Here is a 17,757-nt window from a genome sequence, read left to right as displayed (position 1 = left end):
ACAAAAAAAGGTAGAGGAAGGAGGAATTCAGCTTTTTACACTTCCCTCTATCACCTTACCTTACTGCTTCAACTAGGACATCTCATCTCATATTCTCTGGCTCATAGACTGGGATTTATACCATCTACTTCCCTGGTTCTGAGGCTTAAGACTCAGACTGAATTACACTACCAGTTTCCCTGAGTCTCCAGTTTGCAGATGGCACATCATGGGAGTTCTCAACCTCCAGAATCATATGAGCCAATTCCTCATAGTAAATTTTCTCTCTCTGTCTCTATACATACACACATATAATTATTTATTTACATATTATATATAAATGTATATCTTTTATATATAATTATATACTTATACATATTATATATAAACCATAATAAAATTGTCAATTAAGAAAATAGCCTATTTTTAGATGAGGGTTATTGGTAGATAGAAACCTGATGGTTCCTATTAATAGCAGATTCAGAAGTGCTGAAAGTGAAACTAACACCAGAAGTAAGCAGATCTTCTCAAGGAAACAGCAGGAGGATTAAGCTGAGAGTCAACAGATATCAAAGCCAGACTGAGCTGTGGGTCAATTGTCAAAATAATTATTTTAAGGAACTTTATTGAGAACACTTGGGATGTGTGCTCTTTTGTCTATAGCTCATAAACACAACAGCTGGCTGTAGTAATTTTGTCCTCAGGATGAAGTTCAAGAAGTTTTTTGGGATAAAATAGTCTGTTCTGGGACAAGGTTGCTAGTAAGTGTAATGTGGCTTAGGAAGAAAGCTAAGCTGAAGTTGAGACAGTCCTCAAAGGAATATGAAACGAAAATGTTGGATGAAAGGGAAAGAAAATATTAGATATTTTCATTCCCAGAGTAAAACTCCTTGGTTTAGCAGTTATGAAGACTTTGGGCATGCTTGCTTGCCTGCTCACCATCCATACAAAGGTCATTAACTGCCACAGACTATAACTTGTTTACTTACACAGATCAGTGGTCAGCCTTAATTATGGGAAGGTCCTATTGGCGAAACACAACCACCACCATTGTGGAATCCAGCATGCTGTGTACCAATGCCAATTAATGCTGTACTTCATTTATGAATATTAATAGATCAACACACATGACAATACATTTGAGGAAAACACGAACTGTGAAGGAGATGGACAGAGAAGAACGAAGAGAATAACAGAATTAACAGACCAAAAATTTCAGAGAAAAAAATAATTCAAAGAAGAGAAAATAAATTAAACTTAATTCATATCCTGAGAGAAAACTGAGATGAATATTGCTTCCATAAAACAAGAATAATTGGCCATGAAAACAAAAAAAATCTGAGATGTAGACTACATTCTTAGAAATTTAAAATTCAGTGGACTGACTAAATTACAAATGTACATAATTTATGTTTGAATTGCAGATCTACAAATTCTCTCATAATAAATGAGATAAAGTCAAGGAAAAATGTGTGACATGGTACACAGATTCAGGTAACCCCAGAAAATAGAGGAACTAATCAACTGACAAAAAAGTTCTTGAACTATGGAAAGACATAAATTTTCAGATTTAAATGGCCCATTCACTGCCCAGCAGGATAAATAAAATAAGACTACATTTAGAAAATTTCATCATCAACATGAAACTAAAACTCCTACAGATTTCAAAGAGAAAAATTTTGTTTACAAGGAAAGGAGAACTGTAAGGAGGTAATATTCTCATCAAAAGTATAAGCTGTTCAAAAGAAAAAAAGAATATATTTAAATTTTTATGAAAAATAAATATTTTGAAACTAGAATTCTATATCCAATCATATCATTAATCAGCCATGCCTGTCAAATAAATATATTTTCAGGTACTTAAGAACAGATAAATCTAATACCTATGAAAAATTATAAAACATACTAACGTCAGAGTATGATCTAGAAAATTAGAAATAAATGAAAATCCATTATATGTTTATATATAACATATATTTTTTTCCTTTCAGCAGGAAACAATAATGATTCGAGGACTAGTCAGTTGTACTACTTAATTCTGTGATAAACATTTGAGTAGTTGACTGGAAAGTGCTGTTTTTTGCTTTTCATGCTTTAATATCAACACATAGAGAAAATCTTTAAGAATTATAGGGAAATGAGTATAAATACTATAAATGTCACATTAAAAGTATATAATGTGCAAAAATTGGGAAGTATGGAAAAAAGAGGTGCAAAGAAGGGAACACGTTAATTCTAATTTCCTCTTTTAATAACAGGCATTTATTTTCTAGAGGTGAGGTATTATGTAAATCAAGTACATTGTTTAAATTAAAAAAAAAATCAGAAGAACTAAAAAGAATACTGTGAATACAGGTAGGGGGTAAAGTAAATGCAATACACCCTTTATTTTCCTAGAGAAGAGATAATAAAACTGTATACATTTTGTATTTGGTAAAGAAAACAGTGTTTGAAGTTATAATGGTAATTACTGTAAGAGGTAAACTGAAAAACCATTAACCATGGATGACTCTAAATTGTGCATAAGGGTGTGTGTGTGTGTATGTGTGTGTGTGTGTGTGTGTGTGTGTGGTACGAGAAAGAAGACTTTTTAAAAAAAATCCTAGTCTCTTCTGTAATGTTTTCTTCAATATGTACATGTAGTCTCTTCATAAAACATAATTTGATAAGGTTTGAACTTACTAATAATGTGTCAAAAAACTGTCTTATTTAAACCGTGTGATACCAGTTCCATGATGAACAAATGGACTATGCGGAAAAAAGAGAAGTTCCTGATAGAGTCTAACAGAGTGTCAGGGAAAGGAAGTGTTATTAAGTAAAAATTGCCAGCATACTTAGAAAAGCAATAAATACAGAGGTATTCCTTATGAAACAAATATGAATATATTTTTAGTGTGGGGAAGAATTTTCTATGTATGAACACAATAGTTAGTGACAGAATGGTAAATATTGTTAAATGTAGTTTAAATAAAAACATAAAAATAGAGAGCAAATATAAACACATAAAATATATTCTTATCAAAATGAGTAAAGGACGCTATCATTATTAAAGAACACTTATAAAGCAAAAGAAACCTACTTTCATATAAATAATTGGGACATGAACTGACAATTTATGAAAGAATATAGATGACCAAGTAAATATATGAAAAAAATATTCAATTTCAGTAATGCCCACGTATTTTTTTTAATTCCATTTAGGATCATTGGATTGGGAAATTTAAAAATTATAAACATATTTTTGGCAATCAGCATTCTTTTCACTTTCTTGTAGGGGTGTATATAAGCATAACCTTACTGAAAATCCATTTTAAATGAATTTTTAAGAGCCTTAACAAAGGCATTTCTCATCAGTCCTGTGAAATATAAAGAAATGAAGTCAAAAGCATGCAAAAAATGGCCATTATACTATTATACTCTTTATAATAGCAAAATAGTGGAAATAGCTTCTCCAAGAAATGAAAGTGTTTAAATAAATTAAGAAAAATCTATTTTCTTAAGAAAGTAGAAACTGAAGCAAGGATTAAGTTGCTTAAGTTTCACTCAGGAGATGTCAGCCCAGTGTATTGGGGGTGAGGAAAAAAAGGAAATGAGTTAAGATTCAAAGCAATGTCAAGCAGTGCATTGCTGCATTTGCTACTGCTTCAAATAAGCCACAGAGACAGAGGAGATCATTCTGGAGGCATGTTTACTTAGCATATAAGACCCTTCTGGAAGGTTAGTCAGTCCTGGGAGTGGACCACCAAAGAAAGGAGGGATACTTATCTGCCCTGCTGTCTTCCGTTTCTTATTTCCTGCTGGCCAAAGTCCATCTCAGGGTGGCTAATCCCCCTCTAATTTGGTGAACACTCTGGAAGCTGGATTCTGCTCTTCACAATGTATTATTTCATCCAAGTTCAAAAAGGGGATGAATAATCTGGAATGGCTTGGCCACCAGCCAGGAAAGTGAAAGAAGGAGATGGTCAAGGAAATATGAAAAGGCACACAAGGCTGGAGTCCCAGTAAAATCTAGATGGATAATGATCATGGAATCCTTACAATCATATTTTCTAAAAATAAAGAATGGCACAGAAATGTTCATGGAACTATGTTAAATTTTAGAAAAGAGGGGGAAAATGGCTGTAAGTATATGTTAGGGACCCAAGATCATGAGATAGATATATGAATATATAGTGGGAGATTCTGATGGATATATCAATAATCTAGAAGCAAATTTACTAACAATATGTTGCTTCCCATGTAAGGTGACTTTTAGCTTAAGATTATTTTTCCAAATAGTGCCTGCAGTGTTCAAAAATTTTACCATGACTTTGTATTACTTTTATAGTTAGAGTTAACCTGAAGCATATATTTTAAAAAACACAACTAAAGTAGTTACAATGGGATCTGATTTTGCTAAATTTTAATAATCTTTCAATATACATATTAAATTTCAGGAAACTTCAGACACCAGAATAAAGACTCCATGGGGATGCATAAAATACAGAGTTTAAAAACCAGTTGATGTGACAGATGTTCCTTTTCCATCGTGTCAGATGAAAATAACATTATACCTTTTATAGGAAGCATTTTTTTGAGTAAAGCTCTCTAAATAAATCATCTATGTAAGTTTGGCATAATAGATAAAATAAGAAATTATTTCACATTTGTGGTCTCAAGAACCTTTAAAAACACAAAATAAGATCATTTGAAGATGTTAAAAAAAAAAGATCATTTGTCAGTTGTAGTTATGCTTTTAGTAAAATAATCTCTGGTACTTTAGATTATGTTAAAGAACTGGACAAAATTCAAGGGCATTTAATGAAGGTGTATTGTGACATAATTTACTGTTAGATGACGAATGGAAAAGGAGACCAAACATTTTAGCGTTTTTATAGTTTAACCAATTCTATATTCTTCCACCTTTATTTTGATCAGATTTACACAAAACTAAGCTTTTAAAGCAAAACAAAAGCTAGCCTTTTGCTTAGATGTTTTTTGAATTAGATAGTGAGAATAATTTTTGAATGTCAGTAAAATTTTCTAAAGACTGGTTACAGGTGTTTATTTTGTTTTGTTTTCAATTTGTTTGATTTGTTTTCTGAAATTTCACCAGCACACCAAGAGCCCTAGATAATGCTTCTGAAGCAGGGGGAAATGAATGGGTAACAAAAAAAGAGATCATAATAACAGCAAATATGTGAAGAAAACTTCATAATTGTCAGCTGTAGTTCTCAGTGCTTCACACACATTAGTAACTCATTTAAGATGGAGAAAATTCTGTGAAGTGAATATTATTATTGTCATTCCTGTTTTACAGAGAAACAGCTAGTGAGTGGAAGATACAGGATTTGAACTAAAAAGACTGGGTCCAAAGGCTCCTCTACTAACCATTATAACACCTACTACCTTTCACTGTCATTTGGCAGTTGCTGGAAAATCAAAATTATACATTTCATAGAAAATATTCTGCCATGAAGAATCTCTTCCACTTTGCTCTGGTGCAGATGCCTAATTATTGCTGGCTGTTTATGTTACAGATATCTACAGAGCTGAGATCTTAACATCTGCTTTATGGTCCTTCTTTCTATGAAGTACTACCCAAACCATGAAAAAGAAGTAATGATGTTGATTTGCCTCATTGCTCTGTTTTATTTCTTCGTACACTTTTCGTAGGTAATGCTACTAAATATTCTAACCTTTTAGTCTTTTATTGTATTTTACCATTCCAAGATTTAATGTCAGAACATATGACATTGATGTAGGCAAATTTGGCAATAACATGTCTACAGTTTATAGAGTTTGAATTTTCAATTTACTATTCATTTCAGAGAAAGAAAACTTATAATTTATCATGTTTTTTCTAAAGTCATACATTTTACTACCAATACATGCAAATCATCTAAGAAAGTATGTAACTTTTATTTATGCAATAAATAAAATTATAAATTTATAATTCTAAATTATCATGAAATTACAAAGCTCTAAAGTTAAGTGTAGTGATAATTTCAGAAACAAATGCTTGGTAATTCCTCTTAATTTAAATACAGAGAGGAAGATAAAATAAGATTGAAATAAAGTGATAGAAGTAAAATAATAGTTCCAGAGACTGGCATGGCACTCACATCTTCAATATAATCTGACTGGAGAACTGAAAGAAAATTAGGTAATATCAAATAAATCAATAACAAGTGTAGAGGGAAAGATAGGGCCAATTGTACATTTTGCTTTAACAGAGACAGGATGTCCTTATGATTGCTTACTCAGCTTTCTAAGTTTTAGAATAAAATGATATACGTGTAGACAAAAATAATACAGGAAGTACCCCCAAAAGACCCCAAGTAAAGTAAGTCAATGAATAGTGTTTGTATTCCTAAAATTAAGATTAATAAAAGTAGCACTGGTAAAAGCAAACGTTGGATTTGTCAAATTAAAAGATAAACTTCTTGAAGAATCAAACTTGACAGCTTGGTATACCAGAATGAAAAAAAAAAAACACAGAGAAAGTTTCATTCTTTCATTTTATATTTAGAGTATTGAATATTTTTAGATACTCATCGTCACAGTACTACTTCTTGATAAAAATAGCACAGGATATTGGTTATTGCCTTATTGTTATGTATTTAGATTTTTGTCAAATTTTCTTTTATTATACTAGGATAAACTTCTTTGAACCTAGATCTTTTTCCATATTTCAGATCATTTCTTTAGGACACAGTCCAAGAGGTTTACTGAGATACTTAATATAGATGATATAAAAGTAATTTCCAGTGGCCAGTTAGAGGAGTAAGCTGTGACATATTTATCATTTTTTGGACAACACAACTTAATCATGCAAAAAATTTATCTGGTATTCTGATTGTCTCTCCAGTTGAGTCATTTAACTTGGAAAACCTCTACATTGTTGAATTTGCAACTTCCATTTGAAATATCTTCACAAACACTTTTATATGACATTAGTGGTGACTACACTGACTTGAAAGATTCTTCTTTTTATAAACAAATGCTTTTAAAGGGTTTTTAATTACATTTTTTATGTCTGTCACCTGTCAGGCAATGTGATTAAAAGCAGGAAAAATTGCTTATTTGCTTGATATAGAGCATATTCTAAGCTAAATACATGTTTGTGACCAAATTCATGTGCTGTAAACTGCTAGCCTTAAGAATAAAATTATGGGGGCTTCCCTGGTGGCGCAGTGGTTGAGAGTCTGCCTGCCGATGCAGGGAACACGGGTTCGTGCCCCAGTCCAGGAGGATCCCACATGCCGCAGAGCGGCTGGGCCCATGAGCCATGGCCGCTGAGCCTGCGCGTCCAGAGCCTGTGCTCCGCAACGGGAGAGGCCACAACAGTGAGAGGCCCACGTACCGCAAAAAAAAAAAAAAAAAAAAAAAATTATAGACTTTATTTTTATTTTATCCTATTTTTTATTAAATTTAAAATGCAAATGAGAACTGGTTATACTTCAGTATGTATGCCTTGAAATTAAGCTGTCAGTCCCAAAAGTAGTGACACTGCACTGTTTATGAAAAATATGATACTCTGGTTAAAAGAAACAAAGCTAAGCAACAAAAAGAAAAACTCTCAAAGGCCATCAAATTGTTGAGAATAAACTCCAAAGCTCTTATCCAGCCTACAGCACTGCCCCTAGCTGCATGAGCTGCCTCCTGGACCTCTTAAGTCTGTCTCCTGTCACTCTTGCCTGTGCTCCTTCTTCCCACTACCTTTATCTTTCTCACCATCCCTCTATCACTTGCTCCCTCTATCAGGGAACTTCCCCCAGATAGTCACATGGCTTACTCCCTTAATTTCTTTCAGAGCTCCTGATAAAAGCCCTTCCCTGACTACCCCCTTCATTTTCTAGCCCTTCACCTGCCTTTTACTTTTTTTCTAAAGCATTCCTCTATACCTGACATTATAAAATGTGTATGCTTCTTTATTGTCCTCCTTCTCAATGAAATTTAAGCTTTATTAGGAGAGAGACTTTTTTTGCGAACCAGTGCACTCGCATCACCTGGAACATCGTGTCACATAATAGGTTCTCAATATATACCAAAGGAGTAATACGATGCATTCACTGCTGGGGGCCAAAAGTGATGTAGTAGAATCTTTATATTCTCCATGTGAAGTTACTTAATACTCAGACTTTAGTTGTGATATGGAAAAAAAATCAGCAAGGTATTGCATAGATTATGTAATCAAGTGATAATAATTTTTTAAATCGATGGCATGTATTTGATATAATAACATCCTATAATAGATGACATCTTCTGTATGTTGGAAAACATACAGTTAGGTTATTTATTAAATTTTAACTAGTTATTTCCCTGATAATTATCCTCTACTTCCTATACCACTCTCTCCCCCTACCTACCCCATTTGAATGCCTAAGTTCATTGCTTCAGGGGAGGGAGGAATGAGTAAGCAGAAAAGAGAATTCAAGTTTCTTCTGGATGTACACATCCCAAATCTAAAGCCCTTAGGTAGAGGACATACTGAGCATTGATGAAAATGGGAAAAAATCATAAGAATGAGGAACATTTCTTCATTTTCTTGATATTCTCTACACAAAATATCTTCCAAGTTTGAGGGTGGGGAAAAAACAATAGAGTGATACCCAAAATATAGCATAACAAGTATGAGTCTGCTGTCAACATATCAGGCACATTTGTTGGGTCTTCAGTGGCTATACCACAAGTCTGTTCTAATTCCTTTGCATCTTCAAGTCCCCGGGAACTTTGATCAAATCTCTAAGAAAAGGGATAAATCCCTAACTGAGAATAAGTTTCTACTACTCCAGTAGAATGAGGATTTTAAATAAAAATTAAGAGAAAAATAAAAGAACTGTATTTTTTGCACAACTAAGCTCTATATACTGGCTACCCACAATATATATACCCAGTGACAAATTTTCTATGAGAGTAATGAAGCTTACACTTCAGGGTCTCGCTTGCACAAGTCCCTGGGTTCTAGGAGTGCCTGCAGTTCTGGTATGTTCTGGAAACCAGTTTGCACAGAAAACGTTTATCTATACGCATTTCTAGAAAATTGTCTAAAGAGACCTGAAAGGAAATGAATCTGAATTGTTAAGGAGCCAGCTATTTGTTGTGGTTTATGTTTTCATTTAAAAATATATATACTTTTGAACATAATTATAACTACATAATTTTGTATTCTTTTTTTAAAATAAGATCATCATATTGTATAAACTTCAGGTTCCACCTAACCTGGGTCCACCCTTGGATGTGCTTGTATATACATATAACTTGAGAAAAATATACAATAGGCTGATGAGTGTATTGACTTTTGGAAAGTAGCTATGGCAGACCAAGTAGAGAAAGGTTTTTCAAATTTTACCTCTCATATCTTCATAATTATTTACTACATTATGCTTTTTATTTCTTTTTTTAATTCCCTGACAAAGAGAAACAAGATTCTCATTTCTTCAAAATAACTTAGCGTCCAGTAAAAACTGCCAAAATAAAACAAAATAAAAAAAGAAACCAAGTGTTTGGCTTTGGCAGTGAAGGAAAAAATACCACGTCTTTCTCTTTTCTTTCACAGCCAAATTTCTATAAAGGAGATTATCATTATTTTTATTTTTAGATTTTATTGAGGTATAACTTACGTATCATAAAATTTACACATTGTACCAATTCGATGAATTTTTTAGTGAATTTATGAATGTGTGTAACCAACACCACAATCCATAAATATTCCCATTAGTCCCCAGAATTCCCTTGAGCATGTGCCCAGTCTATAAAATAATGATTTTGTAAATCTGTTTTTATTTAAGAACCATTGTCTTAACTTGATCACTTCTTAGTACTCTTACCTCACTCCTTTTGACTTCTGCCATGTCATTCATTGAACCTTTCCTTGCCATGGTTACTAATAACTTTTTTGTTATTAAAATTAATGGATGTTTTTCTGCTTTTATCTTGATCCTTCAGCTATCCTTGCCACTGTTGGGAATTCCTTGCTTTATGAAACACTCTTGGCTTTTGTGATGGTGAGTCTACCCAATATCTCTTCTTCCATTTCCTTTCTCCTTACAAATAAGAACTCTCAGATGTGACCATGTGATCAGCTAAAATATATAAATTATCATGGCCATTTGCTTTTGGGGAGGTGATGAGATGTAAGAAGTTAGTTAAGCACTTCTGGGAAAGATTTTGATTCCTGATATAGATGTCCACGCTTCTTGCTTTCCCCACTTTGTCCTTCCTGCCTGGAACACAGTAGCTTATTGAAGTTTCATAGACCATCTCCCCACCATGATAAGAACAGCAAGGCATAAAGGTACAAATTGCTTGGAATATTAAGAGCATCATGTAGACTTTATAACAGCTGTGATCTTCCTTTCTTTGGACTTAAATGAGAGGAAACAAACTTGCATCCTGTTTAAGCCCCTGATATTTTGGTTTTCTCTTACCAATATCTGATTATAATCACTAACTAAAAATAGCTTAAATGGCTTTTCTTATTTTGAGCTTATGAGTAATGGTGCTACCTGGAAAAGTCTTTGTAGAAAAAAACCAAGAATGTTATCTGATGAATTTATTTCTGAGAATATCCTATGATGCGACATCCTCTTCTGTCTTAGAGAAGGCAGTTTTAATGATTGGCCGACCATGGATTTTATGGACCACACTTCCTTACATAAAGACAAAGTGGTGCACTGTGGCAGTAAGCAAGTTTGTTTAGAAAATTAAAGGTACCATTTGCACATTAGGGTTATGGCCCTGGGAGGAAAATATCCTTTAGCTATCCAAGATACCAAGACGAAGTTCTTTGTAGAGCTATGCACATTCACGCTTCCTTCCTCTCTCCCTCCTCCTCCTCCTTCCCCTTTCTCTGTGTGTCTCTGTCTCTGTCTCTGTCTCTTTCTTTCTTTGTCTCCCTCTGTCTCTCTTTTTCTGGGATTCATTATTAAGCCCAAATGAGCATATAGGTGATGACAGAAAGAGAAGACCGAGTTTCATTTTCCTCACTTCGTAATATAGATTCTTTTCATTGTTTTAAGCCCAATAAAACGATATATTTTGGCTGTTATAAAAATATCAGACAGAAACAAAAGAATAACGAGGGAAACTAAATATTGTGAGAAAAGTTTCAAAACATGGTTTTCGTGTTTATAGTGTGAGGATACAAACAATGTCTAAAATTGTTGATGGGAGTCAAAACTGAAACAAATGCATGGAGGCAACTTAGGGATAACAAAAGCCTTATCTTTTATTACCATTGTGACCAGTGACACTATTTCCATAAATTTCTCCTAATATAACAATTTTGCTGAAGCCTATTTGGAGTGGAACCTTGTATTAAAGTTAAAATTTTGCTGAGCGTTTATTCTTGTGCACCCACCAGGCAGTGAATGAAGGTGGTGTGGTGGGGGACTAGCACTCTCTTTCCATAAAAGTTAACAGATAAGTTGTTGTTTTCACAATTAAAAGTTTTTACAGTAGTTAAAACCCTTCGCTGCATCCTGTATTTTTCTTTGTATCTACCACAAATTGGTTTGTTTACGACCTAGTTTGATAATTTAGGACAGGGACAGTTTTCTTCCTATATGCAGTACAGTCATTATTTGAATGGCTTGCCATACTAATTTTCCCAGGAAATTTTTTTAAATGCAAAACCTAATAAATCTGAAATCCCATTTTCATTAATTATATGGGAAAAGCAACTATCCATAATTAGGCCAGAGGAAATATTTTAAATGAAATTTTGATATTTTTTATTTATCATAAAATCACTCAAAGAAATAGTAATTATATGGGGTGATGCAAGATGTCCCTTAAATAAGTTTTACAAATCTTATAAACATTTTTTCATGTATTTTTAAAATAATGACTTTTTGTGAATGATATCTCTGAAAGAGATTAAGTTTATTATCTTCAATATTTTTCCAAGAAATCAAGTAAGAAAATTTTGGAGTGCAGCATGACCTGGGATTTCCTTTTTTTCCTGTGTAATGAAAGTATGTCTGGACAGTTATTCCAAAAGGCCATTATATATAGACACCAGCCAACCTTCTTCCACATGATCTTCTAAAGTTCTTCAGGGAAGTCCTGTCAGCCTCAAAAACAGAAGATGCAGCCTTGTCCACGGCTATAAGACTCAGCAGGTTTCATAACATTTGAACAGAGTGACTCCCTAAGAATTTCAGTTCTGCATTATCTTCTCCCTTTTCAAACATCTTCTTGAGATCTTTAAATAAAGACCATGTACTAGGGTGAATTGCCGTAAGCTCAGCACCTCACTCTTTAATTGAGGCTATGTAATCTAGGAGATCAAAATCCCCTAGAACTTTCTGAACATCAGATAGCCAGCCTCAGCCACTTAAGGTGATTTTTTTGGAGCCCCAAACAAATTCAATGCTCCTTCTGACATTTTTCTTGTTTGCACTGATGAACCAGAGATACATCTCATTTTTTTGGCCTGCGTCCACTTGCTTTACTCCTCTAATTTTATACTTAAAAGGTAATTTTCGCTTTATCCTTTTTAGGTTTAATATCTACATATAGTTACCTTTAAAAAAATATTTTTAAGCCTGTTCTTTTGACCATGATGGTGTTATCAGTTGTATAAAAGAAGATTCCGGGCTTCCCAGGTGGCGCAGTGGTTGAGAGTCCGCCTGCCGATGCAGGGGACACGGGTTCGTGCCCCGGTCGGGGAAGATCCCACATGCCGCAGAGCGGCTGGGCCCGTGAGCCATGGCCGCTGAGCCTGCGCGTCGGGAGCCTGTGCTCCACAACGGAAGAGGCCACAACAGTGAGAGGCCCGCGTACCGCAAAAAAAAAAAAGAAGATTCCAAACTAAGAAAACACCAACAAATGAAGGTCCTCATTTAGTTGTCTCATAGGCACTAGGTCTAATCTGTTACTGGGCACTCTGAAGCCAAATGATCAGTATAGAACACGTGTTAACTTTTTTTCTTGTCCCAGCTCTCCCTGTAGTTTCCTACTTAACAATAGTAGGGAAGGGTTGTGCCTATCTTTTTTGAGTCATGACCATCACATACCTTAGGTTTATAAATATTTTCTTCATTAAAAAATCATAATAGGAAAAAAGTTATGAATATGTTTTTCATAAAATAAAAAATATACAAACCAAGTGAATTGTTTGTATATCTTGGGCCATTTTGATGAAAGGATGGTGGAATTTCAAAGTTTCCTGAAGAGTACATGGAGGAGGGCAGTGGCAAGAAAAATGTAGAATTTTACAATTTAAAGTGGTAGTGTTACTATTCATGAAATTTCTAAAAATCCCCAACAGAGATAAAAATATGAATGGTTACTCCATAAAAAATAAATCTTCAGCTTATCATGCTAATTATTCTATTTAATAGAGGAAAATATTTGCAATTATCGTATAGCAAACTAGAGAACTGTTAAAATATCAGTCTAGAGGTTACTGATAAAATGCTATGTGTAAGAAAATAATGTGCAAAAATTACCCCCCAAAATCTACAATTCTGCTGGAAAGTATATGGAGTGCCCATGATGGAACAGAGTCAGTAAAGGAATACTGAAAGACATAAGGCAAACTAGATCATGTGTACAGGCATACTTCATTTTCTTGCCTTTGGGGATATTGCGATTTTTACAGATTGAAGGTTTGTGGCAACCCTTTGTTGAGCGTCTATCAGCTCCATTTTTTCAACAGCGTTTGCTCACTTCATGTCTCTAAGTCACATTTTGGTATTTCTCAGAATATTTCAAACTTTTTCATTATTATTATTATATTTGTTAAGGTGATCTGTGATCAGTGATCTTTGATGTTACTGTTGTAATCGTTCTGGGGTGCCACAAACTGCACCCATATAAGACGGTGAACTTAATTGATAAATTTGTGTGTTCTGACTGCTCTACCTACCAGTCCCCCATCTCTCTCCCTCTCCTCAGGCCTCCCTATTCCCTAAGACACAACAATAACGAAATTAGACCAATTAATAACCCTATGATGGCCTCTAAGTGTTCAAGTGAAGAATTGCATATCTCTGACTTTAAATCAAAAGCTAGAAATGATTGAGTTTAGTGAGAAAAGCATGTCAAAAGCTGAGATAGGCTGAAAGCTAGGCCTCTTGCACCAAATAGTTATCTAAGTTGTGAATGCAAAGGAAAAGTTCCTGAAGTTATTAAAAGTGCTACCCCAGTGAACACAGGAATGATAAGAAAGTGAAACACCCTGATGATGGAGAAAAGTTTGAGTGGTCTGGATAGAAGAGCAAACCAGCCACAACATTCCCTTAAGCCAAAGCCTAATCCAGGGCAAAGCCCTTATCTTCTTCAATTCTGTGAAGGCTGAGAGACGTGAGGAAGTTTCAGAAGAAAAGTTTGGAACTAGCAGAGGTTGGTTAATGAGGTTTAAGAAAAGAAGTCGTCTCCATAACATAAAGGTGCAAGGTGAAGCAGCAAGTGTGGATGTAGAAGCTGCAGCAAGTTACCCAGAAATTCTAGCTAAGATAAGTAGTGAAGGTGGCTACACTAAACAGCAGATTTTCAGTGTAAACGAACAGGCTTGTATTGGAAGAAAATGCCATCTAGGACTTTCGTAGTTAGAGAGGAGAAGTCAATGCCTGGCTTCAAATCTTCAAAGGGCAGGCTGAATCTCTTGTTAGGGGCTAATGCAGCTGGTGACTAAATTGAAGCCAATGCTCATTTAACATTCCAAAATCCTAGGGCCCTTAAGAATTATGTTAAATCTACTCTGTGCTCTGTAAATGGAACGACAAAGCCTGGATGACAGCATATCTGTTTACAACATGGTTTACTGAATATTTTAAGCCCAGTGTTGAGACCTAACACTCAGAAAAAAGATTCCTCTCAAAACGCTACTGCTTATTGGCAATGCACCTGGTCACCCAAGAGCTGTGATGAAGATGTACAATGAGGTTAATGTTGTTTTCATGCCTGTTTACACATCCATCCTGCAGCCCATGTGATATTATAAGCACATAATCTGAGAGCCTCTCATTAATAAATGATTGGAACTAATATGAGAATTTAACAAAATGACTATTTACAAAAAGCTCATATGTGATTCCTGCACTAAAATTTAAGAACAATAGCTTATTGTCTTTTCTCTAATATAGCAATTGCCCTAAAGTGGCTTCTGATTTCAGTGGACGATTTCAGCTTTTTTTCTGGTGGGTGGACAAGAAGTACTTTCCTTCCTTCCTTCCTTCCTTCCTTCCTTCCTTCCTTCCTTCCTTCCTTCCTTCCTTCCTTCCTTCCTTCCTTCCTTCCTTCCTTCCTTCCTTCCTTCCTTCCTTCCTTCCTTCCTTCCTTCCTTCCTTCCTTCCTTCCTTCCTTCCTTCCTTCCTTCCTTCCTTCCTTCCTTCCTTCCTTTATTTGAACTTTATTGAGGAATAATTGAAAAATATAATTGTATATATTAAAAAATGTATATATATGTGTGTGTGTGTATATTCCTCCCCACCCCAACACGCCACAGAGAGAGGACAGAGTGAGCTTGCCAAAGAAACTCAAAACTTTTAACACTTTGCTTCATGGCATCCAAAATTCTGTTCCCATTCAGCTGGTGACTGATAAAGGTCCTTGACCCTAACCTACTTTAGTGCTCCTGCAAAGCAGAACATTTACCTTAAGGCCAGGCTATACACCAGGCCAAAAAAATCACTTTTTGCTCTCAAATTGTGTGCTGGGGTTGGGGTGAGAAAGAGGGGTTCTTGAAGTAGGGGAGCTCCTTGAGCACCTCTTAGCAGTTGACTGTTTGATTCCCCCTGCTCTCAGCCTATGCTCTTTCCTCTGTGAACACACTGGGCTACAAAACCAGACCTATGGTGAACCAGGAAGGTATACACCCCATTGGGGAAGACAATTTCAGCCTTCAATGATGATCCCATTAAACCTCACTCTGCTTTTTAAAACATCTTTACTCACTTAGAAACTGAGGCAACTGTTTTGCTAATTTTTTTCTTTATACAGCATCCTGAACTATGTTGGAATGGTTCTTTTCTCATGTCAGGGCATCTAATACTCATCACAGATGTGTCTCAGGTTCTAAAAGAGTGCGAGAGCATGGCTCTCCACTACGGTACTCTGCAGGAGGCTTCTTCCTTGATAATTCTAGGAAGGGCCTAGATTTGTGTAGCACTGTAGTTGTAATCACTCTATGTACATGTGTAAGAGTAATCAACAGAAAGTTTTATAAGCATTTTGATAGGAAGTGCAGATTTCAGATTGGATCTTAAATGAATTTGACTTGGCACTGCACAGAAATCATGGATGCCATGATGATGACTGTTTCTAAATCAGACAGAGGCACTTCTTTTCTCTCCAGTGGAGGGAGGTTTTGCTGCACATTGTTTTTTTATCCACTTACAAACTTCATTTGAATTTCAAATAAAATATCACTGATGTGTTGGCCAAGGCAAATTTCTTTAGTTACTTTTTTATTTTAAAAACTCTAAACTCCTTGAAAAGCTAACATTTCCCTAGGAAGTTTTTTTTTTCCCCTAATTTCTGAGAAAATTAAGTTCAGTTGTCTTCTCTCTTTTCAAAACTGCAAAATTCCCTCTTCCAGGAGTCTAAACTGATGGCCTTACCTCATATTTTACAGGACATAAAGTCAAAGCAATAACATCAAGCTCCCCATGCCCATCTTCACACCACCAAACCTGCCAGTTTTCTTGACTGAATTCATACCATCTGGTCTGATCCTCTGAAAGGGCATCCCTCCACTGGTGTCTAGATCATATCTCCTTCAAGGGCTTGAATCCTAGTATTTTCCACAGTTCCCTACATCATTCATTTCTTTCTCACTCCTAGATGTTTACCGTCAGTATAATTTTTTCTAATATTCTTCACCTTAAAAATAAAGTATAACAATGATCCCTTAATTGTACATCTTGTTCCAACTGTTACTCCATTATTTAAACTCTTCATAGCAAAACTTCTGCGAAGACTTGCCTATGCTCACCTTTTTACTTGTTCTCCTCCTGTGTACCCTTCAACCAGTGCAAATATGGCTTATACTCTACCTCTGTTCTAAAAATGTCCATAAATTTTTACTTACTACAGAGTTAAGTTTCCTGTTAAAAGATCAGCGGTTTAAAGAAAGCTATGCATGAATATTTTGTACAGTTCCTAAATACTAAGCACTTTACAATTTAGTCTGGCAAAATGTCTCCCTTTGTGAAATTTCTTTTTTTTAAGAATTTACTAAATGTTGTCCTTAAAAATTTCATCTTTATTTCAATTTACACTTTTTATTGCACTTTTATTAGAAGCAGCTTACCAGAAGCACAGCATTGAACAAAACAGTCAAAGAAACGATGAAAGAAAGAACATTTTCAAAAGGTCACAAATAATGGAAGTTCCTCAGCATGAATCACAAAATAAGCAGAGACTTGCAAAACCAAGGGAGCTGAATTATTTCGACTGATACGATAAACATTACCAGAATTATTATGGCTACTAAAGTTAAAGATTTTATCATGGATTTTTGAAATAATAAAAAATAGTTTTCTATTTTTTGAAATAATTTTAGATTTATAGAAAAGTTCCAAAGATAATACAGAGTTTCCACATACCCCTCACTCAGTTTCCCCTAATGTTAACATTTTGTATTACTTTGATATATTTGTTAAAACTAAGAAACCAACATTGATTCTTTACTATTAACTAAACTGTAGACTTTATTCAGATTTTATCACTTTGTCCAGTAATGTACTTTTTCTGTTCCAGGATTTTATCCAGGATACCAAATTGCACTTAGTCACCATGTCTCCTTAGGCTCCTCTGTTCTGTGATAGCTTCTCAGCCTTTCCT

This window comes from Leucopleurus acutus (assembly GCF_964270905.1).
Source record: "Leucopleurus acutus genome assembly, chromosome: X".
Lineage (NCBI taxonomy): Eukaryota > Metazoa > Chordata > Mammalia > Artiodactyla > Delphinidae > Leucopleurus > Leucopleurus acutus.
This window is presented reverse-complemented; position numbering follows the sequence as displayed.